The sequence below is a fragment of the Eurosta solidaginis genome, chromosome 1 (assembly GCF_040869045.1).
Source record: "Eurosta solidaginis isolate ZX-2024a chromosome 1, ASM4086904v1, whole genome shotgun sequence".
NCBI lineage: Eukaryota > Metazoa > Arthropoda > Insecta > Diptera > Tephritidae > Eurosta > Eurosta solidaginis.
Window position 1 is genome coordinate 291,633,350 of NC_090319.1, and position 24,132 is coordinate 291,657,481.

The 24,132-nt window shown below is 46.6% G+C and overlaps 1 protein-coding gene across 1 annotated transcript in view; it reads right to left on the reverse strand.

Moving 5' to 3' along the window:
• Positions 1-24,132, reverse strand: part of side-III (sidestep III) — a 733,037-nt gene that overhangs the window by 326,434 nt on the left and 382,471 nt on the right. The gene's annotated exons all lie outside the window — the stretch shown is intronic.

The following is a 24,132-nucleotide window of genomic DNA, read 5'->3' on the forward strand; positions in this document are numbered from 1 at the left end:
ACCGAAAATCATCCAGAAGTGACGCCGGAAAGGTCCTCAAATGATCACCTAATAGTCCCGAAATGACCCTTAAGGGGTCATGGACGGATCCCATAAACCATCCAGAAATGATCCCGATATATTCCCGAAGAAGTCCCGAAATGACCCTGACGGGATCTCGAACGCACCCCTAAATGACCCTGACGGGATCCGGACAGATCCCGAAATCCATCCAGAAATGATCTTGGGAGGGACCCCAAATGATCCGGAAAAAGTCCCGCAATGATTCGAGGGGATCCTGATCGGATACCGATAACCATCCAGAAGTGATGCCGGAAAGGTCCTCAAATGATCACCTAATACCAAAATGACCCTGACGGCATCCCGGACTGATCCCAAAATCCATCCAGAAATGATCTTGGGAAGGTCCCAAAATTATCCCGAAATAGTCTCGAAAAGTTCAGAAATACCCTGACGGGTTCCCGGACGAATCCTGAAAGCCATCTCTAAATGATCCCGAAAAAGTCCCGAATGACCCTGACTGGACCCCGAAAGGATCCCGAAAACTATCCAGAAATGATGCCGGAAATGTCCTCAAATGATCACCTAATAGTTCCGAAAAGACCCTGACGGGATCCCGAACGGATCCCGACAATTATCTAGAAATGATGCCGAAAGGGCCCGCAAATGATCCCGTATTAGTCGAAGAAAAAGTCCCGAAATGAACCCGACGGGATGCCGTACGAATCCCAAAAACCAGCCAGAAATGATGACGGAAGGGACACCAAATGATCCCGAAAAAGTCCCGAAATAATTCCGACGGGATCCTGAGCGGATACCGAAAACCATCCAGAAGTGATGCCGAAAAGGTCCTGAAATGATCACCTAATAGTCCCAAAATGACCTTACGGCATCCCGGACAGATCCCGAAATCCATCCAGAAATGATCTTGGGAGGGTCCCAAAATTATCCCGAAATAGTCTGGGAAAAGTCCAGAAATTACCCTGACGGATACCGGACGAATCCTGAAAACCAATCTTAAATGATGCCGAAAAAGTCCCGAAATGACCCTGATGGGACCCGGAAAGGATCCCGAAAACTAACCAGAAATGATGCCGGAAAGGTCCTCAAATGATCTCCCAATAGTTCCGAAAAGACCCTGACGGGATCCCGAACGGATCCCGACAACTATCCAGAAATGATACCGAAAGGGCCCGCAAATGATCCCGTATTAGTCGAGAAAAAGTCCCGAAATGACCCCGACGGGATGCCGGACGAATCCCAAAAACCATCCAGAAATGATTTTGGAAGGGACCCCAATGATCCCGAAAAAGTCCCGCAATTATTCCGACAGGAATCTGAACGGATACCGAAAACCATCCAGAAGTGATGCCGGAACGGTCCTCAAATGCTCACCTAATAGTCCCAAAATGACCCTGAGGGCATCCCGGACAAATCCCGAAATCCATCCAGAAATGATCTTGGGAAGGTCCCAAAATGATCCCGAAATAGTCTCGGAAAAGTCCAGAAATTACCCTGACGGGTTCCCGGACGAATCCTGAAAGCCATCCTTAAATGATCCCGAAAAAGCCCCGAAATGACCCTGACGGGATCCCGAAAGGATTCCAAAAACTATCCAGAAATGATGCCGGAAAGGTCCTCAAATGATCCCCTAATAGTTCCGAAATGACCGTGACGGGATCCCGAACGGATCCCGACTACTATCCAGAAATTATGCCGAAAGGGTCCGCAAATGATCCCGTATTAGTCGAGAAAAAGTCCCGAAATGACCCCGACGGGATCCCGGACGAATCCCAAAAACCATCCAGAAATGATGCCGGTAGGTATCCTAAATGATCCCGAAATAATCCCGAAATGACCTCGTCGGCATCCCGGACGGATACCGAAAATTATCCAGAAATGATGCCGGAAAGGTCCACAAATGATCCCCTAATAGTCCGGAAATTACCCTGATGGGATCCCGGACGGATCCCGAAAACCATCCAGAAATGATGCCGGAAGAGCCCCCAAATGATCCCGAAAAAGTCCCCAAATGACCCCGACGATATCCCGGACGGATCCCGAAAACCATCCAGAAATGATGCCGGAAGAGCCCCCAAATGATCCCGAAAAAGTCCCCAAATGACCCCGACGAGATCCCGCACGGATCCCAAAAACCATCCAGAAATGATGCCGGAAGAGCCCAATGATCCCGAAAAAGTCCCCAAATGACCCCGACATACTCCAGAAAAGGTTCCGAAATGGCTCCGAGGGAATCAACGACGGATCGCGAAAACCATACAGAAATGATTCCGGAAGGATCCCAAAATGATCCCGAAATAGTCCGGAAATGACCCAGATGGGATCCCGCACAGATCCAGAAATGATCCCGGAAGGGTCCAAAAACTATCCCGGAAAAGTCAACAAAAAATCCCGAAATGGCTCCTACGGCATCCCGGACGGATCCAGAAATGATCTCGGAAGGGTCCCCAAATGATCCCAAAATGGTCCCGAAATGACCCTGATGGATCCGGCAAACCATCAAGAAATTATGCCGGAAGGGTCCCCAAATGATCCCGAAATAAAACAGAAAAAGTCACGAAACGACCCCTAGAGGATCCCCAAATGATCCCGTATTAGCCCCAAAAAAGTCCCAAAATGACCCTGACGGGATCCCGAAAGGATTCCGAAAACAACACAGAAATGATGCCGGAAAGGTCCTCAAATGATCCCCTAATAGTCCCGAAATGACCGTGACGGGATCCCGACAACTATCCAGAAATGATACCGAAAGGGACCGCAAATGATCCCGTATTAGTCGAAAAAAAGTCCCGAAAGGACCACGACGGGATCCCGGACGAATCCCAAAAACCATCCAGAAATGATGCCGGTAGGTATCCCAAATGATCCCGAAATAGTTCCGAAATGACCTCGTCGGCATCCCGGACGGATCCCGAAAATTATCCAGAAATGATGCCGGAAAGGTTCCCAAATGATCCCCTAATAGTCCCGAAATTACCCTAATGGGATCCCGGACGGATCCCGAAAACCATCCAGAAATGATGCCGAAAGGGTTCCCAAATGATCCCGTATTATTCGCGAAAAAGTCCCGAAATGACCCCGACGGATCCCGGACGGATCCCGAAAACCATCCAGAAATGATGCCGAAAGGGATCCCAAATGATCCCGTATTAGTCGCGAAAAAGTCCCGAAATGACCCCGACGGGATCCCGGACGGATCCCGAAAACCATCCAGAAATGATGCCGGATGAGCCCCAAGATGATCCCGAAAAAGTCCCCAAATGACCCCGACGAGATCCCGGACGGATCCCGAAAACCATCCAGAAATGATGCCGGAAAGGTCCCCAAATGATCGCGAAATAGTCCCGAAATGACCCCGACGATATCCCGGACAGATCCCGAAAACCATCCAGAAATGATACCGGAAGAGCCCTCAAATGATCCCGAAAAAGTCCCCATATGACCCCGACGAGATCCCGCACGGATCCCGAAAACCATCCAGAAATGATGCCGAAAGGGTTCCCAAATGATCCCGTATTAGTCGCGAAAAAGTCCCGAAATGACCCCGACGGGATCCCGGACGGATCCCGAAAACCATCCAGAAATGATGCCGGATGAGCCCCAAGATGATCCCGAAAAAGTCCCCAAATTACCCCGACGAGATCCCGGACGGATCCCGAAAACCATCCAGAAATGTTGCCGGAAGAGCCCCCAAATGATCCCGAAAAAGTCCCCAAATGACCCCGACGATATCCCGGACAGATCCCGAAAACCATCCAGAAATGATGCCGGAAGAGCCCTCAAATGATCCCGAAAAAGTCCCCATATGACCCCGACGAGATCCCGCACGGATCCCGAAAACCATCCAGAAATGATGCCGGAAGGGTCCCCAAATGATCGCGAAATAGTCCCGAAATGATTCCGGAATAGTCCCGAAAATGTTCCAAAATAACCCCGACGGGATCCCGGACGGATCCCGTAAACTATACAGAAATGATCCCGGAAGGGTCCCAAAATGATCCCGAAATAGTCCCGAAAAAGTCCCGAAATTACCCCGGCGTAATCCCGGACCGATCCCGAAAACCGTCCAGAAATGATCCCGGAAGGGTCTCGATATGACCCTTACGGGATTACAAATAAGGTGAAACTAATTATAAAACCATGTTAATAAGGCAGCAGGCGCATTGGAGCGAATAAAAAGTTAGATAGAAACACACAGGTAAAGCTAATAAAAGCGTGCTAATAAAAACAATTGATGGCGGGCGGATGGCGGGAGTAGAGGAGAGGACCACTGATCGTTCCTCCAAAATTGTCTAGATCTCGTTCTGTATGTACCAGATACCAAAAACTATTGATTTAGGAGAAAATTTAGATTGAGTTATAACAATTTATGGATTTTACAACAGAGGGGGAGATAAACGGGGGCGGGCGGAGGGTGTCACTGCTTACTTTGTAAGCCCTCGACTTATTTGACCCCTTGAGTCTGTGATATTGGTGAAGGCCAGTATACGTAAAGTTATAATGTGTAAAAATTATGAAAAATAATTTCTCGAAGGGTCGTGGGACCCCCACCCCTGTTTCCATGTTCGAAAAAAATTTCGCTAGTAGACTACTGTCTGTGTCCCAAATTTCATCAAAATCCGTGTAGCCATTCTGGCGTGATTCAGTCGCAAAGACGGAAAAATATAATAATTAAATTATAACTGTTCCTAGGGGGCGGGGACCACGCCCCTTTTGAAAAATATATAGCTAGTAGATCCTTCTAGACTATTGGCTATATGTGTGCAAATTTCATCCAAATCGGTCCAGCCGTTTCTTGCGTTATTGAGTCACAAAGACAAACGTCTGGACAAACATCCAAACATCCAAACATCCAAACATCCAAACATCTAAACATCCAAACATCTTAACATCCAAACTTTCCCATTTATAATATATATTAGATTAGATACTAGCCTTTACCCGCGGCCCCGTCCGCAAGGAGCAAATGAAATATGTGGGCTATTCATGTTAGCCTGCTTATAAAGTTATCTGTTTAAAATTTTTTTTTCTGTCTAATGCATTTTATTTTTGTAATTGAGTAAAAAAAAGAACTTTATGAGCTGATAACCTGATAGGATCCCAAAATGATAACGAAATTATCCAGAAAAAGCCACGAAATGACCCCGACGCTATCGCGGACGGATCCCGAAAACCATCCAGAAACGCCCCGGAAGTGTTTCCAAAAGTTCCCGAAGAAGTCCCAAAAAACCCGAAATGACAACGACACGATTCTAGACTTATCCGAGATAACCACACAGAAATGATGCCTGAAGGGTACCAAATTGATCCCGAAATAGTCCCGAAAAAGTTCCGAAATTACCCTGACGGGCTCCCGGACGGATCTCAGAAACCATCCAGAAAATATCCAGGAAGGGTCCCTAAATTATCCCGACTAACTCCAGAAAAAGTTCCGAAATGGCTCCGAGGGGATCCACGATGGATCGCGAAAACCATACAGAAATGATTCCGGAAGGATTCCAAAATGATCCCGAAATAGTCCGGAATTGACCCAGATGGCATCCCGCACAGATCCAGAAATGATCCCGGAAGGGTGCAAAAACTATCCCGGAAAGTAACAAAAAATCCCGAAATGGTTCCTACGGCATCCCGGACGGATCCAGAAATGATCTCGGAAGGGTCCCCAAATGATCCCAAAATGGTCCCGAAATGACCCTGATGGATCCGGCAAACCATCAAGAAATTATGCCGAAAGGGTCCCAAAATGATCCCGAAATAATACAGAAAAAGTCACGAAACGACCCCTAGAGAATCCCCAAATGATCCCGTATTAGCCCCGAAAAGGTCCCGAAATAACCCCGACGGGATCCCGGACAAATCCCGAAAACCATCCAGAAATGATGCCGGAAGGAAACCCAAATGATTCCGTAAAAGTCCCGCATTGATTCCGACGGGATCCCGAACGGATACCGAAAATCATCCAGAAGTGACGCCGGAAAGGTCCTCAAATGATCACCTAATAGTCCCGAAATGACCCTTAAGGGGTCATGGACGGATCCCATAAACCATCCAGAAATGATCCCGATATATTCCCGAAGAAGTCCCGAAATGACCCTGACGGGATCTCGAACGCACCCCTAAATGACCCTGACGGGATCCCGGACAGATCCCGAAATCCATCCAGAAATGATCTTGGGAGGGACCCCAAATGATCCGGAAAAAGTCCCGCAATGATTCCGAGGGGATCCTGATCGGATACCGATAACCATCCAGAAGTGATGCCGGAAAGGTCCTCAAATGATCACCTAATACCAAAATGACCCTGACGGCATCCCGGACTGATCCCAAAATCCATCCAGAAATGATCTTGGGAAGGTCCCAAAATTATCCCGAAATAGTCTCGGAAAAGTTCAGAAATTACCCTGACGGGTTCCCGGACGAATCCTGAAAGCCATCTCTAAATGATCCCGAAAAAGTCCCGAAATGACCCTGACTGGACCCCGAAAGGATCCCGAAAACTATCCAGAAATGATGCCGGAAATGTCCTCAAATGATCACCTAATAGTTCCGAAAAGACCCTGACGGGATCCCGAACGGATCCCGACAATTATCTAGAAATGATGCCGAAAGGGCCCGCAAATGATCCCGTATTAGTCGAGAAAAAGTCCCGAAATGAACCCGACGGGATGCCGTACGAATCCCAAAAACCAGCCAGAAATGATGACGGAAGGGACACCAAATGATCCCGAAAAAGTCCCGAAATAATTCCGACGGGATCCTGAGCGGATACCGAAAACCATCCAGAAGTGATGCCGAAAAGGTCCTGAAATGATCACCTAATAGTCCCAAAATGACCTTACGGCATCCCGGACAGATCCCGAAATCCATCCAGAAATGATCTTGGGAGGGTCCCAAAATTATCCCGAAATAGTCTGGGAAAAGTCCAGAAATTACCCTGACGGATACCGGACGAATCCTGAAAACCAATCTTAAATGATGCCGAAAAAGTCCCGAAATGACCCTGATGGGACCCGGAAAGGATCCCGAAAACTAACCAGAAATGATGCCGGAAAGGTCCTCAAATGATCTCCCAATAGTTCCGAAAAGACCCTGACGGGATCCCGAACGGATCCCGACAACTATCCAGAAATGATACCGAAAGGGCCCGCAAATGATCCCGTATTAGTCGAGAAAAAGTCCCGAAATGACCCCGACGGGATGCCGGACGAATCCCAAAAACCATCCAGAAATGATTTTGGAAGGGACCCCAATGATCCCGAAAAAGTCCCGCAATTATTCCGACAGGAATCTGAACGGATACCGAAAACCATCCAGAAGTGATGCCGGAACGGTCCTCAAATGCTCACCTAATAGTCCCAAAATGACCCTGAGGGCATCCCGGACAAATCCCGAAATCCATCCAGAAATGATCTTGGGAAGGTCCCAAAATGATCCCGAAATAGTCTCGGAAAAGTCCAGAAATTACCCCGGCGGGATCCCGGACCGATCCCGAAAACCATCCAGAAATGATCCCGGAAGGGTCTCGATATGACCCTTACGGGATCATAAATAAGGTGAAGCTAATTATAAACTGTATGTGCCAGATACCAAAAACTATTGATTTAGGAGAAAATTTATATTGAGTTATAACATTTTATAGATTTTACACCAGATAGGTAGATAAAGGGGGGGCGGGGGGTGTCACTGCTTACTTTGTAAGCCCTCGGCTTATTTGACCCCTTGAGTCTGTGATAGTGGTGAAGGCCAGTATACGTAAAGTTATAATGTGTAAAAATTATGAAAAATAATTTCTCGAAGGGGTCGTGGGACCCCACCCCTCTTTCCATGTTCGAAAAAAAATTCGCTAGTAGACTACTGTCTCTGTCCCAAATTTCATCAAAATCCGTGTAGCCATTCTGGCGTGATTCAGTCGCAAAGACGAAAAAATATAATAATTAAATTATAACTGTTCCTAGGGGGCGGGGACCACGCCCCTTTTGAAAAATATATAGCTAGTAGATCCTTCTAGACTATTGGCTATATGTGTGCAAAATTTCATCCAAATCGGTCCAGCCGTTCTTGCGTTATTGAGTCACAAAGACAAACGTCTGGACAAACATCCAAACATCCAAACATCCAAACATCCAAACATCTTAACATCCAAACTTTCCCATTTATAATATATATTAGATAGCCTTTACCCGCGGCCCCGTCCGCAAGGAGAAAATTAAATATATGGGATATTCACGTTAGCCTGCTTATCAAGTTATCTGTTTAAAAAGATGTTTCTGTCTAATACATTTTATTTTTGTAATTGAGTAAAAAAAGAACTAAATGAGCTGATAACCTGATAGGATCCCCAAATTATCCCGAAATTATCCAGAAAAATCCACGAAATGACCACGACGCTATCGCGGACAGATCCCGAAAACCATCTAGAAATGCCACGAAAGGGTCTCCAAAAGTTCCCGGAATAGTCCCAAAAACCCGAAATGACAACGACACGATTCTAGACTTATCCAGAGAACCACAATGAAATGATGCCTGAAGGGTACCAAAATGATCCCGAAAAAGTTCCGAAATGACCCTGACGGGCTCCCGGACGGTTCTCAAAAACCATCCAGGAAATATCCAGGAAGGGTCCTTAGGGGATCCACGACGGATCGTGAAAACCGTACAGAAATGATTCCGGAAGGGTCCCAAAATGATCCGGTATTAGTCCCGAAAAGTCATGAAAAGACCCAGACGGGATCCCAGACGGATTCCGAAAACCATCCAGAAATGATGCCGAAAGGGTCCCCAAATCATCCCGTATTAGTCGAGAAAAAGTCCTGAATTGACCCCGTCGGGATCCCGGATGGATCCTCAAAACCATATAGAAATGATGCCGGAAGGTACCCCAAATGATCCCGAAATAGTCCCGAAATGACCCTGGCAGGATCCCGTACGAATCCCGAAAACCATCCAGAAATGATGCCGAAAGGGTCCCCAAATCATCCCGTATTAGTCGAGAAAAAGTCCTGAATTGACCCCGTCGGGATCCCGGACGGATCCCGAAAACTATCCAGAAATGATGCCGGAAGGTATCCCGAAATAGTCCCGAAATGACCCTGACGGGATCCCGGACGGAACCCTAAAACCATCTAGAAATGGTGCCGGAAGGTACCTCAAATGATACCGAAATAGTACCGAAATGACCCCGACGGGATCCCGGACGGATCCCGAAAACCATCTAGAAATGATGCCGGGAGGTACCCCAAATGATCCCGAAATAGTCCCGAAATGACCCCGACGGGATACCGGACGGACCCCGAAAACCATCCAGAAATGATGCCGAAAGCGTCCCCAAATAATCCCGTATTAGTTGATAAAAATTCCCGAAATGACCCCGACGGGATCCCGGACGGATCCTTAAAACCATATAGAAATGATGGCGGAAGGTACCCCAAATGATCCCGTATAAGTCGAGAAAAAGTCCCGAAATGACCAAGACGGGATCCCGGGCGGATCCCTAAAACCATCTAGCAATGATGCCGGAAGCTACCCCAAATTATCCCGTATTAGTCGAGAAAAAGTCCAGAAATGACCCCGACGGGATCCCTGATGGATCCCGAAAACCATCTAGAAATGATGCCGGAGGTTACCTCAAAGGAACCCGCATTAGTCGAGAAAAAGTCCCAAAATGACCCTGAAGGGATCCCGAACGGATCCCGAAAACCATACAGAAATGATGCCGAAAAGGTCCGCAAATGATCCCGTATTAGTCGAGAAAAAGTCCCGAAATTACCCCGACGGGATCCCGGACGGATACCGAAAACCATTGGGAAGTGATGCCAAAAGGGTCCCCAAATGATCCCGTATTAGTCGAGAAAGGGCCCCGAAATGACCCTGAAGGGATTCGGACGGAACCCGAAAACCATCCAGAAATGATGCCGAAAGGGTCCTCAAATGATCCCGTATCAGTCGAGAAAAAGTCCAGAAATGACCTCGACGGGACCCGGACGGATCCCGAAAACCATCCAGAAATGATGCCGAAAGGGTCCCCAAATGATCCAGTCTTAGTCGTGAAAAAGTTCCGAAATGACCCCGACGGGATCCCGGACGGATCCCGAAAACCGTCCAGAAATGATGCCGGAAGGGTCCCCCAAATGATCGCGAAATAGTCCCGAAATGATCCCGGAATAGTCCCGAAAATGTCCCAAAATAATCCCGACGGAATCCCGGACGGATCCCGAAAACTATACACAAATGATCCCGGAAGGGTCCCAAAATAATCCCGGAATAGTCCCGAAAAAGTCCAGAAATGACCCCGGCGGGATCGCGGACGGATCCCGAAAACCATCCAGAAATGATCCCGGAAGGGTCTCGATATGACCCAAACGGGATTACAAATAGGGTGCAGATAATTATAAAACCATGTTAATAAGGCAACAGGCGCGTTGGAGCGAATGAAGAATAACAAAGAAACATACAGGTAAAGCTAATAAAAGCGGGCTAATAAAAACAATTGAAGGAGGGCGGATGGCGGGAGGAGGAGAGTACCACTGATCGTTTTTCCAAAAATGTTTAGATCTCGATCTGTATGAGCCAGATACCAAAAATTATTGATTTTAGGACAAAATTTACATTGAGTTATAACAATTTATAGATTTTTCTCGAGAGGGGAAAGGAGGGGGGGGGGGTGTATCACTGCTCACTTTGTAAGCGCTCGACTTATTTCACCCATTGAGTTTGTAATATTGGTGAAGGTCAGTATACGTAAAGTTATAATGTGTAAAAATTGTTAAAAAGTAATTATTCGAAGGGGTCGTGGGACCCCCTTTCCATGTTCGAAAAAAATTTCGCCAGTAGCCTATTATCTCTGTCCCAAATTTCATCAAAATCCGTGTAGCCATTCTGGCGTGATTCAGTCGCAAAGACGAAAAAATATAATAGTTAAATTATAACTGTTCCTAGGGGGCGGAGACCACGCCCCTTTTGAAAAATATATAGCTAGTAGATCCTTCTAGACTATTGGTTATATGTGTGCAAAATTTCATCCAAATCGGTCCAGCCGTTCTTGCGTGATTGAGTCACAAAGACAAACGTCTGGACAAACATCCAAACATCCAAACATCCAAACATCTTCACAACCAAACTTTGCCATTTATAATATACTAGCCTTTACCCGCGGCCCCGTCCGCAAGGAAAATTTTAAATATATGGGCTATTCGCGTTAGCCTGCTTATTATCTGTTTAAAATTTTGTTTTCTCTCTAATGCATTTTATTTTTGTAATTGAGTAAAAAAAAGAACTAAATGAGCTGATAACCTGATAGGATCCCAAATGATCCCGAAATTATCCAGAAAAAGCTACGAAATAACGCCAACGCTATCGCGGACGGATCCCGAAAACCATCCAGAAATGCCCCGAAAGGGTCTCCAAAAGTTCCCCGAATAGTCCCAAAAAAACCCGAAATGAGAGCGACACGATTCTAGACGTATCCAGAGAACCACACAGAAATGATCCCGAAAAGGTTCCGAAATGACCCTGACGGGCTCCCGGGCGGATCTCAAAAACCATCCAGAAAATATCCAGGAAGGGTCCCTAAATTATCCCGACTAACTCCAGAAAAAGTTCCGAAATGGCTCCGAGGGGATCCACGATGGATCGCGAAAACCATACAGAAATGATTCCGGAAGGATTCCAAAATGATCCCGAGATAGTCCGGAATTGACCCAGATGGGATCCCGCACAGATCCAGAAATGATCCCGGAAGGGTGCAAAAACTATCCCGGAAAAGTAACAAAAAATACCGAAATGGCTCCTAAGGCATCCCGGACGGATCCAGAAATGATCTCGGAAGGGTCCCCAAATGATCCCAAAATGGTCCAGAAATGACCCTGATGGATCCGGCAAACCATCAAGAAATTATGCCGAAAGGGTCCCAAAATGATCCCGAAATAATACAGAAAAAGTTACGAAACGACCCCTAGAGGATCCCCAAATGATCCCGTATTAGCCCCGAAAAGGTCCCGAAATAACCCCGACGGGATCCCGGACAAATCCCGAAAACCATCCAGAAATGATGCCGGAAGGAATCCCAAATGATTCCGTAAAAGTCCCGCATTGATTCCGACGGGATCCCGAACGGATACCGAAAATCATCCAGAAGTGATGCCGGAAAGGTCCTCAAATGATCACCTAATAGTCCCGAAATGACCCTTAAGGGGTCATGGACGGATCCCATAAACCATCCAGAAATGATCCCGATATAGTCCCGAAGAAGTCCCGAAATGACCCTGACGGGATCTCGAACGCACCCCTAAATGACCCTGACGGGATCCCGGACAGATCCCGAAATCCATCTAGAAATGATCTTGGGAGGGACCCCAAATGATCCCGAAAAAGTCCCGCAATGATTCCGAGGGGATCCTGATCGGATACCGAAAACCATCCAGAAGTGATGCCGGAAAGGTCCTCAAATGATCACCTAATAGCAAAATGACCCTGACGGCATCCCGGACTGATCCCAAAATCCATCCAGAAATGATCTTGGGAAGGTCCCAAAATTATCCCGAAATAGTCTCGGAAAAGTTCAGAAATTACCCTGACGGGTTCCCGGACGAATCCTGAAAGCCATCTCTAAATGATCTCGAAAAAGTCCCGAAATGACCCTGACTGGACCCGAAAGGATCCCGAAAACTATCCAGAAATGATGCCGGAAATGTCCTCAAATGATCACCTAATAGTTCCGAAAAGACCCTGACGGGATCCCGAACGGATCCCGACAACTATCTAGAAATGATGCCGAAAGGGCCCGCAAATGATCCCGTATTAGTCGAGAAAAAGTCCCGAAATGAACCCGACGGGATGCCGGACGAATCCCAAAAACCATCCAGAAATGATGCCGGAAGGGACACCAAATGATCCCGAAAAAGTCCCGCAATAATTCCGACGGGATCCTGAGCGGATACCGAAAACCATCCAGAAGTGATGCCGAAAAGGTCCTCAAATGATCACCTAATAGTCCCAAAATGATCCTGACGGCATCCCGAACAGATCCCGAAATCCATCCAGAAATGATCTTGGGAGGGTCCCAAAATTATCCCGAAATAGTCTGGGAAAAGTCCAGAAATTACCCTGACGGATCCCGGACGAATCCTGAAAACCAATCTTAAATGATGCCGAAAGTCCCGAAATGACCCTGATGGGACCCGGAAAGGATCCCGAAAACTAACCAGAAATGATGCCGGAAAGGTCCTCAAAAGATCTCCCAATAGTTCCGAAAAGACCCTGACGGGATCCCGAACGGATCCCGACAACTATCCAGAAATTATGACGGAAGGGTCCGCAAATGATCCCGTATTAGTCGAGAAAAAGTCCCGAAATGACCTCGACGGGATCCCGGACGAATCCCAAAAACCATCCAGAAATGATGTCGGAAGGGACCCCAATGATCCCGAAAAAGTCCCGCAATTATTCCGACGGGAATCTGAACGGATACCGAAAACCATCCAGAAGTGATGCCGGAACGGTCCTCAATTGCTCAACTAATAGTCCCAAAATGACCCTGAGGGCATCCCGGACAAATCCCGAAATCCATCCAGAAATGATCTTGGGAAGGTCCCAAAATGATCCCGAAATAGTCTCGGAAAAGTCCAGAAATTACCCTGACGGGTTCCCGGACGAATCCTGAAAGCCATCCTTAAATGATACCGAAAAAGCCCCGCAATTATTCCGACGGGAATCTGAACGGATACCGAAAACCATCCAGAAGTGATGCCGGAACGGTCCTCAAATGCTCAACTAATAGTCCCAAAATGACCCTGAGGGCATCCCGGACAAATCCCGAAATCCATCCAGAAATGATCTTGGGAAGGTCCCAAAATGATCCCGAAATAGTCTCGGAAAAGTCCAGAAATTACCCTGACGGGTTCCCGGACGAATCCTGAAAGCCATCCTTAAATGATACCGAAAAAGCCCCGAAATGACCCTGACGGGATCCCGAAAGGATTCCAAAAACAATCCAGAATTGATGCCGGAAAGGTCCTCAAATGATCCCCTAATAGTTCCGAAATGACCGTGACGGGATCCCGAACGGATCCCGACAACTATCCAGAAATTATGACGGAAGGGTCCGCAAATGATCCCGTATTAGTCGAGAAAAAGTCCCGAAATGACCCCGACGGGATCCCGGACGAATCCCAAAAACCATCCAGAAATGATGCCGGTAGGTATCCCAAATGATCCCGAAATAATCCCGAAATGACCTCGTCGGCATCCCGGACGGATACCGAAAATTATCCAGAAATGATGCCGGAAAGGTTCACAAATGATCCCCTAATAGTCCCGAAATTACCCTGATGGGATCCCGGACGGATCCCGAAAACCATCCAGAAATGATGCCGGAAGAGCCCCCAAATGATCCCGAAAAAGTCCCCAAATGACCCCGACGATATCCCGGACGGATCCCGAAAACCATCCAGAAATGATGCCGGAAGAGCCCCCAAATGATCCCGAAAAAGTCCCCAAATGACCCCGACGAGATCCCGCACGGATCCCGAAAACCATCCAGAAATGATGCCGGAAGAGCCCCAAATGATCCCGAAAAAGTCCCCAAATGACCCCGACATACTCCAGAAAAGGTTCCGAAATGGCTCCGAGGGAATCAACGACGGATCGCGAAAACCATACAGAAATGATTCCGGAAGGATCCCAAAATGATCCCGAAATAGTCCGGAAATGACCCAGATGGGATCCCGCACAGATCCAGAAATGATCCCGGAAAAGTAACAAAAAATCCCGAAATGGCTCCTACGGCATCCCGGACGGATCCAGAAATGATATCGGAAAGGTCCCCAAATGATCATAAAATGGTCCCGAAATGACCCTGATGGATCCGGCAAACCATCAAGAAATTATGCCGGAAGGGTCCCCAAATGATCCCGAAATAAAACAGAAAAAGTCACGAAACGACCCCTAGAGGATCCCCAAATGATCCCGTATTAGCCCCGAAAAAGTCCCAAAATGACCCTGACGGGATCCCGAAAGGATTCCGAAAACAATACAGAAATGATGCCGGAAAGGTCCTCAAATGATCCCCTAATAGTCCCGAAATGGCCGTGACGGGATCCCGACAACTATCCAGAAATGATGCCGAAAGGGTCCGCAAATGATCCCGTATTAGTCGAAAAAAAGTCCCGAAAGGACCACGACGGGATCCCGGACGAATCCCAAAAACCATCCAGAAATGATGCCGGTAGGTATCCCAAATGATCCCGAAATAGTCCCGGAATGACCTCGTCGGCATCCCGGACGGATCCCGAAAATTATCCAGAAATGATGTCGGAAAGGTTCCCAAATAATCCCCTAATAGTACCGAAATTACCCTAATGGGATCCCGGACGGATCGGACGGATCCCGAAAACCATCCAGAAATGATGCCGAAAGGCTTACCAAATGATCCCGTATTAGTCGCGAAAAAGTCCCGAAATGACCCCGACGGGATCCCGGACGGATCCCGAAAACCATCCAGAAATGATGCCGGATGAGCCCCAAAATGATCCCGAAAAAGTCCCCAAATGACCCCGACGAGATCCCGGACGGATCCCGAAAACCATCCAGAAATGATGCCGGAAGAGCCCCCAAATGATCCCGAAAAAGTCCCCAAATGACCCCGACGATATCCCGGACGGATCCCGAAAACCATCCAGAAATGATGCCGGAAGAGCCCCCAAATGATCCCGAAAAAGTCCCCATATGACCCCGACGAGATCCCGCACGGATCCCGAAAACCATCCAGAAATGATGCCGGAAGGGTCCCCAAATGATCGCGAAATAATCCCGAAATGATTCCGGAATAGTCCCGAAAATGTCCCAAAATAACCCCGACGGGATCCCGGACGGATCCCGGAAACTATACAGAAATGATCCCGGAAGTGTCCCAAAATGATCCCGAAATAGTCCCGAAAAAGTCCCGAAATTACCCCGGCGTAATCCCGGACCGATCCCGAAAACCATCCAGAAATGATCCCGGAGGGTCTCGATATGACCCTTACGGGATTACAAATAAGGTGAAGCTAATTATAAAACCATGTTAATAAGGCAGTAGGCGCATTGGAGCGAATAAAAAGTTACATAGAAACATACAGGTAAAGCTAATAAAAGCGTGCTAATAAAAACAATTGATGGAGGGCGGATGGCGGTAGTAGAGGAGAGGACCACTGATCGTTCCTCCAAAATTGTCTAGATCTCGTTCTGTATGTACCAGATGCCAAAAACTATTGATTTAGGAGAAAATTTATATTGAGTTATAACAATTTATAGATTTTACACCAGAGGGGGAGATAAAGGGGGGTGCCGGTCGGAGGGTGTCACTGCTTACTTTGTAAGCCCTCGACTTATTTAACCCCTTGAGTCTGTGATATTGGTGAAGGCCAGTATACGTAAAGTTATAATGTGTAAAAATTATTGAAACATAATTTCTCGAAGGGGTAGTGGGACCCCCACCCCTCTTTCCATGTTCGAAAAAAATTTCGCTAGTAGACTACTGTCTGTGTCCCAAATTTCATCAAAATCCGTGTAGCCATTCTGGCGTTATTCAGTCGCAAAGACGAAAAAATATAATAATTAAATTATAACTGTTCCTAGGGGGCGGGGACCACGCCCCTTTTCAAAAATATATAGTTAGTAGATCCTTCTAGACTATTGGCTATATGTGTGCAAAATTTCATCCAAATCGGTCCAGCCGTTCTTGCGTGATTGAGTCACAAAGACAAACGTCTGGACAAACATCCAACCATCCAAACATCCAAACATCCAAACATCTTCACATCCAAACTTTGCCATTTATAATATATATTAGATACTAGCCTTTACCCCCGGCCCCGTCCGCAAGGAGCAAATGAAATATGTGGGCTATTCATGTTAGCCTGCTTATAAAGTTATCTGTTTAAAATTTTTTTTTCTGTCTAATGCATTTTATTTTTGTAATTGAGTAAAAAAAAGAACTTTATGAGCTGATACCTGATAGGATCCCAAAATGATAACGAAATTATCCAGAAAAAGCCACGAAATGACCCGACGCTATCGCGGACGGATCCCGAAAACCATCCAGAAACGCCCCGGAAGTGTTTCCAAAAGTTCCCGAAGAAGTCCCAAAAAAACCCGAAATGACAACGACACGATTCTAGACTTATCCAGATAACCACACAGAAATGATGCCTGAAGGGTACCAAATTGATCCCGAAATAGTCCCGAAAAAGTTCCGAAATTACCCTGACGGGCTCCCGGACGGATCTCAGAAACCATCCAGAAAATATCCAGGAAGGGTCCCTAAATTATCCCGACTAACTCCAGAAAAAGTCCGAAATGGCTCCGAGGGGATCCACGATGGATCGCGAAAACCATACAGAAATGATTCCGGAAGGATTCCAAAATGATCCCGAAATAGTCCGGAATTGACCCAGATGGCATCCCGCACAGATCCAGAAATGATCCCGGAAGGGTGCAAAAACTATCCCGGAAAGTAACAAAAAATCCCGAAATGGTTCCTACGGCATCCGGACGGATCCAGAAATGATCTCGGAAGGGTCCCCAAATGATCCCAAAATGGTCCCGAAATGACCCTGATTGATCCGGCAAACCATCAAGAAATTATGCCGAAAGGGTCCCAAAATGATCCCGAAATAATACAGAAAAAGTCACGAAACGACCCCTAGAGAATCCCCAAATGATCCGTATTAGCCCCGAAAAGGTCCCGAAATAACCCCGACGGGATCCCGGACAAATCCCGAAAACCATCCAGAAATGATGCGGAAGGAAACCCAAATGATTCCGTAAAAGTCCGCATTGATTCCGACGGGATCCCGAACGGATACCGAAAATCATCCAGAAGTGACGCCGGAAAGGTCCTCAAATGATCACCTAATAGTCCCGAAATGGACCCTTAAGGGGTCATGGACGGATCCCATAAACCATCCAGAAATGATCCGATATATTCCCGAAGAAGTCCCGAAATGACCCTGACGGGATCTCGAACGCACCCCTAAATGACCCTGACGGGATCCCGGACAGATCCCGAAATCATCCAGAAATGATCTTGGGAGGGACCCCAAATGATCCGGAAAAAGTCCCGCAATGATTCCGAGGGGATCCTGATCGGATACCGATAACCATCCAGAAGTGATGCCGGAAAGGTCCTCAAATGATCACCTAATACCAAAATGACCCTGACGGCATCCCGGACTGATCCCAAAATCCATCCAGAAATGATCTTGGGAAGGTCCCAAAATTATCCCGAAATAGTCTCGGAAAAGTTCAGAAATTACCCTGACGGGTTCCCGGACGAATCCTGAAAGCCATCTCTAAATGATCCCGAAAAAGTCCCGAAATGACCCTGACTGGACCCCGAAAGGATCCCGAAAACTATCCAGAAATGATGCCGGAATGTCCTCAAATGATCACCTAATAGTTCCGAAAAGACCCTGACGGGATCCCGAACGGATCCCGACAATTATCTAGAAATGATGCCGAAAGGGCCCGCAAATGATCCCGTATTAGTCGAGAAAAAGTCCCGAAATGAACCCGACGGGATGCCGTACGAATCCCAAAAACCAGCCAGAAATGATGACGGAAGGGACACCAAATGATCCCGAAAAAGTCCCGAAATAATTCCGACGGGATCCTGAGCGGATACCGAAAACCATCCAGAAGTGATGCCGAAAAGGTCCTGAAATGATCACCTAATAGTCCAAAATGACCTTACGGCATCCCGGACAGATCCCGAAATCCATCCAGAAATGATCTTGGGAGGGTCCCAAAATTATCCCGAAATAGTCTGGGAAAAGTCCAGAAATTACCCTGACGGATACCGGACGAATCCTGAAAACCAATCTTAAATGATGCCGAAAAAGTCCCGAAATGACCCTGATGGGACCCGGAAAGGATCCCGAAAACTAACCAGAAATGATGCCGGAAAGGTCCTCAAATGATCTCCCAATAGTTCCGAAAAGACCCTGACGGGATCCCGAACGGATCCCGACAACTATCCAGAAATGATACCGAAAGGGCCCACAAATGATCCCGTATTAGTCGAGAAAAAGTCCCGAAATGACCCCGACGGGATGCCGGACGAATCCCAAAAACCATCCAGAAATGATTTTGGAAGGGACCCCAATGATCCCGAAAAAGTCCCGCAATTATTCCGACAGGAATCTGAACGGATACCGAAAACCATCCAGAAGTGATGCCGGAACGGTCCTCAAATGCTCACCTAATAGTCCCAAAATGACCCTGAGGGCATCCCGGACAAATCCCGAAATCCATCCAGAAATGATCTTGGGAAGGTCCCAAAATGATCCCGAAATAGTCTCGGAAAAGTCCAGAAATTACCCTGACGGGTTCCCGGACGAATCCTGAAAGCCATCCTTAAATGATCCCGAAAAAGCCCCGAAATGACCCTGACGGGATCCCGAAAGGATTCCAAAAACTATCCAGAAATGATGCCGGAAAGGTCCTCAAATGATCCCCTAATAGTTCCGAAATGACCGTGACGGGATCCCGAACGGATCCCGACAACTATCCAGAAATTATGCCGAAAGGGTCCGCAAATGATCCCGTATTAGTCGAGAAAAAGTCCCGAAATGACCCCGACGGGATCCCGGACGAATCCCAAAAACCATCCAGAAATGATGCCGGTAGGTATCCTAAATGATCCCGAAATAATCCCGAAATGACCTCGTCGGCATCCCGGACGGATACCGAAAATTATCCAGAAATGATGCCGGAAAGGTCCACAAATGATCCCCTAATAGTCCCGAAATTACCCTGATGGGATCCCGGACGGATCCCGAAAACCATCCAGAAATGATGCCGGAAGAGCCCCCAAATGATCCCGAAAAAGTCCCCAAATGACCCCGACGATATCCCGGACGGATCCCGAAAACCATCCAGAAATGATGCCGGAAGAGCCCCCAAATGATCCCGAAAACGTCCCCAAATGACCCCGACGAGATCCCGCACGGATCCCGAAAACCATCCAGAAATGATGCCGGAAGAGCCCAATGATCCCGAAAAAGTCCCCAAATGACCCCGACATACTCCAGAAAAGGTTCCGAAATGGCTCCGAGGGAATCAACGACGGATCGCGAAAACCATACAGAAATGATTCCGGAAGGATCCCAAAATGATCCCGAAATAGTCCGGAAATGACCCAGATGGGATCCCGCACAGATCCAGAAATGATCCCGGAAGGGTCCAAAAACTATCCCGGAAAAGTCAACAAAAAATCCCGAAATGGCTCCTACGGCATCCCGGACGGATCCAGAAATGATCTCGGAAGGGTCCCCAAATGATCCCAAAATGGTCCCGAAATGACCCTGATGGATCCGGCAAACCATCAAGAAATTATGCCGGAAGGGTCCCCAAATGATCCCGCAATAAAACAGAAAAAGTCACGAAACGACCCCTAGAGGATCCCCAAATGATCCCGTATTAGCCCCAAAAAAGTCCCAAAATGACCCTGACGGGATCCCGAAAGGATTCCGAAAACAACACAGAAATGATGCCGGAAAGGTCCTCAAATGATCCCCTAATAGTCCCGAAATGACCGTGACGGGATCCCGACAACTATCCAGAAATGATACCGAAAGGGACCGCAAATGATCCCGTATTAGTCGAAAAAAAGTCCCGAAAGGACCACGACGGGATCCCGGACGAATCCCAAAAACCATCCAGAAATGATGCCGGTAGGTATCCCAAATGATCCCGAAATAGTCCCGAAATGACCTCGTCGGCATCCCGGACGGAACCCGAAAATTATCCAGAAATGATGCCGGAAAGGTTCCCAAATGATCCCCTAATAGTCCCGAAATTACCCTAATGGGATCCCGGACGGATCCCGAAAACCATCCAGAAATGATGCCGAAAGGGTTCCCAAATGATCCCGTATTATTCGCGAAAAAGTCCCGAAATGACCCCGACGGGATCCCGGACGGATCCCGAAAACCATCCAGAAATGATGCCGAAAGGGATCCCAAATGATCCCGTATTAGTCGCGAAAAAGTCCCGAAATGACCCCGACGGGATCCCGGACGGATCCCGAAAACCATCCAGAAATGATGCCGGATGAGCCCCAAGATGATCCCGAAAAAGTCCCCAAATGACCCCGACGAGATCCCGGACGGATCCCGAAAACCATCCAGAAATGATGCCGGAAAGGTCCCCAAATGATCGCGAAATAGTCCCGAAATGACCCCGACGATATCCCGGACAGATCCCGAAAACCATCCAGAAATGATACCGGAAGAGCCCTCAAATGATCCCGAAAAAGTCCCCATATGACCCCGACGAGATCCCGCACGGATCCCGAAAACCATCCAGAAATGATGCCGAAAGGGTTCCCAAATGATCCCGTATTAGTCGCGAAAAAGTCCCGAAATGACCCCGACGGGATCCCGGACGGATCCCGAAAACCATCCAGAAATGATGCCGGATGAGCCCCAAGATGATCCCGAAAAAGTCCCCAAATTACCCCGACGAGATCCCGGACGGATCCCGAAAACCATCCAGAAATGGTGCCGGAAGAGCCCCCAAATGATCCCGAAAGAGTCCCCAAATGACCCCGACGATATCCCGGACAGATCCCGAAAACCATCCAGAAATGATGCCGGAAGAGCCCTCATATGATCCCGAAAAAGTCCCCATATGACCCCGACGAGATCCCGCACGGATCCCGAAAACCATCCAGAAATGATGCCGGAAGGGTCCCCAAATGATCGCGAAATAGTCCCGAAATGATTCCGGAATAGTCCCGAAAATGTTCCAAAATAACCCCGACGGGATCCCGGACGGATCCCGTAAACTATACAGAAATGATCCCGGAAGGGTCCCAAAATGATCCCGAAATAGTCCCGAAAAAGTCCCGAAATTACCCCGGCGTAATCCCGGACCGATCCCGAAAACCGTCCAGAAATGATCCCGGAAGGGTCTCGATATGACCCTTACGGGATTACAAATAAGGTGAAACTAATTATAAAACCATGTTAATAAGGCAGCAGGCGCATTGGAGCGAATAAAAAGTTAGATAGAAACACACAGGTAAAGCTAATAAAAGCGTGCTAATAAAAACAATTGATGGCGGGCGGATGGCGGGAGTAGAGGAGAGGACCACTGATCGTTCCTCCAAAATTGTCTAGATCTCGTTCTGTATGTACCAGATACCAAAAACTATTGATTTAGGAGAAAATTTAGATTGAGTTATAACAATTTATGGATTTTACAACAGAGGGGGAGATAAACGGGGGCGGGCGGAGGGTGTCACTGCTTACTTTGTAAGCCCTCGACTTATTTGACCCCTTGAGTCTGTGATATTGGTGAAGGCCAGTATATGTAAAGTTATAATGTGTAAAAATTATGAAAAATAATTTCTCGAAGGGTCGTGGGACCCCCACCCCTGTTTCCATGTTCGAAAAAAATTTCGCTAGTAGACTACTGTCTGTGTCCCAAATTTCATCAAAATCCGTGTAGCCATTCTGGCGTGATTCAGTCGCAAAGACGGAAAAATATAATAATTAAATTATAACTGTTCCTAGGGGGCGGGGACCACGCCCCTTTTGAAAAATATATAGCTAGTAGATCCTTCTAGACTATTGGCTATATGTGTGCAAAATTTCATCCAAATCGGTCCAGCCGTTCTTGCGTTATTGAGTCACAAAGACAAACGTCTGGACAAACATCCAAACATCCAAACATCCAAACATCCAAACATCTAAACATCCAAACATCCAAACATCTAAACATCCAAACATCTAAACATCCAAACATCCAAACATCTAAACATCCAAACATCTTAACATCCAAACTTTCCCATTTATAATATATATTAGATTAGATTTGCTTTCCTGTGCAGAGCTTTTGAATTTTCGCCTACAATGTTTTACTCTGGCATTCGGTACAAACAGAATAATTCAAGTGCATAAATTAGCAAAGTTTAAAACAACGATTATATCTCTAGTCGATTAGAATTTGATGTAAGCAATTTTGGAAGCAAATGTATGCATAAACTAGAATAGTTTCAAAATGATTTACATATTTAGTTATGTATTGTTATTGCAATATGAATAAGGATACAACGAATTATTAGTTATGGATGTTTTAAGAAGAATCAAGATTGAACGTTTCGAATGACCTAATCAAAAAACTATCAGATTTTATTAAAATTTAGCATGTGGACAATTTTAGTCTCATTATAACGAATCAATAGCATACCCAATTAGAAAAAGCCGAAGTTTTCAAATATAAAAAAATTGAATTTTGCAAAGGATGTGCCAGATTCGAACAAGCTCGAAGTTTTCAAAAGGGATACCAGTAGTGGAATTCACTAACTTTTTTGACCACATTTGCCATCGCTTTGTGTGCGAATCGATAACTATAACGATTTCGTTATTCATTAACTATTTTGTGTCAATATTTGTTTATCGACGATCAGCTGCCTTGTTAAATAAACGGCAAGTAAATTGGCTGCGTTAAAAATCACGAAATTAATATTTCTGGCAATTTTCGTTAAAAAAGAAATTCGGACCTTTAACTAAGTGCTTTCAAACACGAAAAGCTGCTTTATTTATAAATCAAATGGCATTTGAGTACTTGGCGTACGTTTTATCACAAGATGAAGAATTACTAAGTCCAGTGGATATACACCTCTTAGAGAAGTATATAACTCATTCCACTTGAATGCAACCGACTTAGCTCATGATATTATTTCTCAACTTGATGGTCAATTAAGAGGTACCAGAATAACTGCGATATCAACAGAGAAAAAAAAAAAAAAAAAGAAATTAATACCGCATTTACTTACCTTTTGTTAAAATAGTCAAAAACATGCATAATATGTAATGACTTTTAAAAGCAGTTAGTATACGGAGGGGGCTAAGATACTTGGCTTGGATATCATAAGTGGTTTCACGCTCTGGATCAGGGACTGATATCAGTCTTAGACCGGCCATAGTGACGAATGTCACGCGTGATTAGTTATCACGTCCTGCACCAGGTGCCCCTGCTTCTACTGATAATGGCGGATCTAGAGAGGACAACTCGATAAAACCCGCACCCCTTGAGTCATTGGTCCGAGCTCAGGGGAGGGAGAGTCAA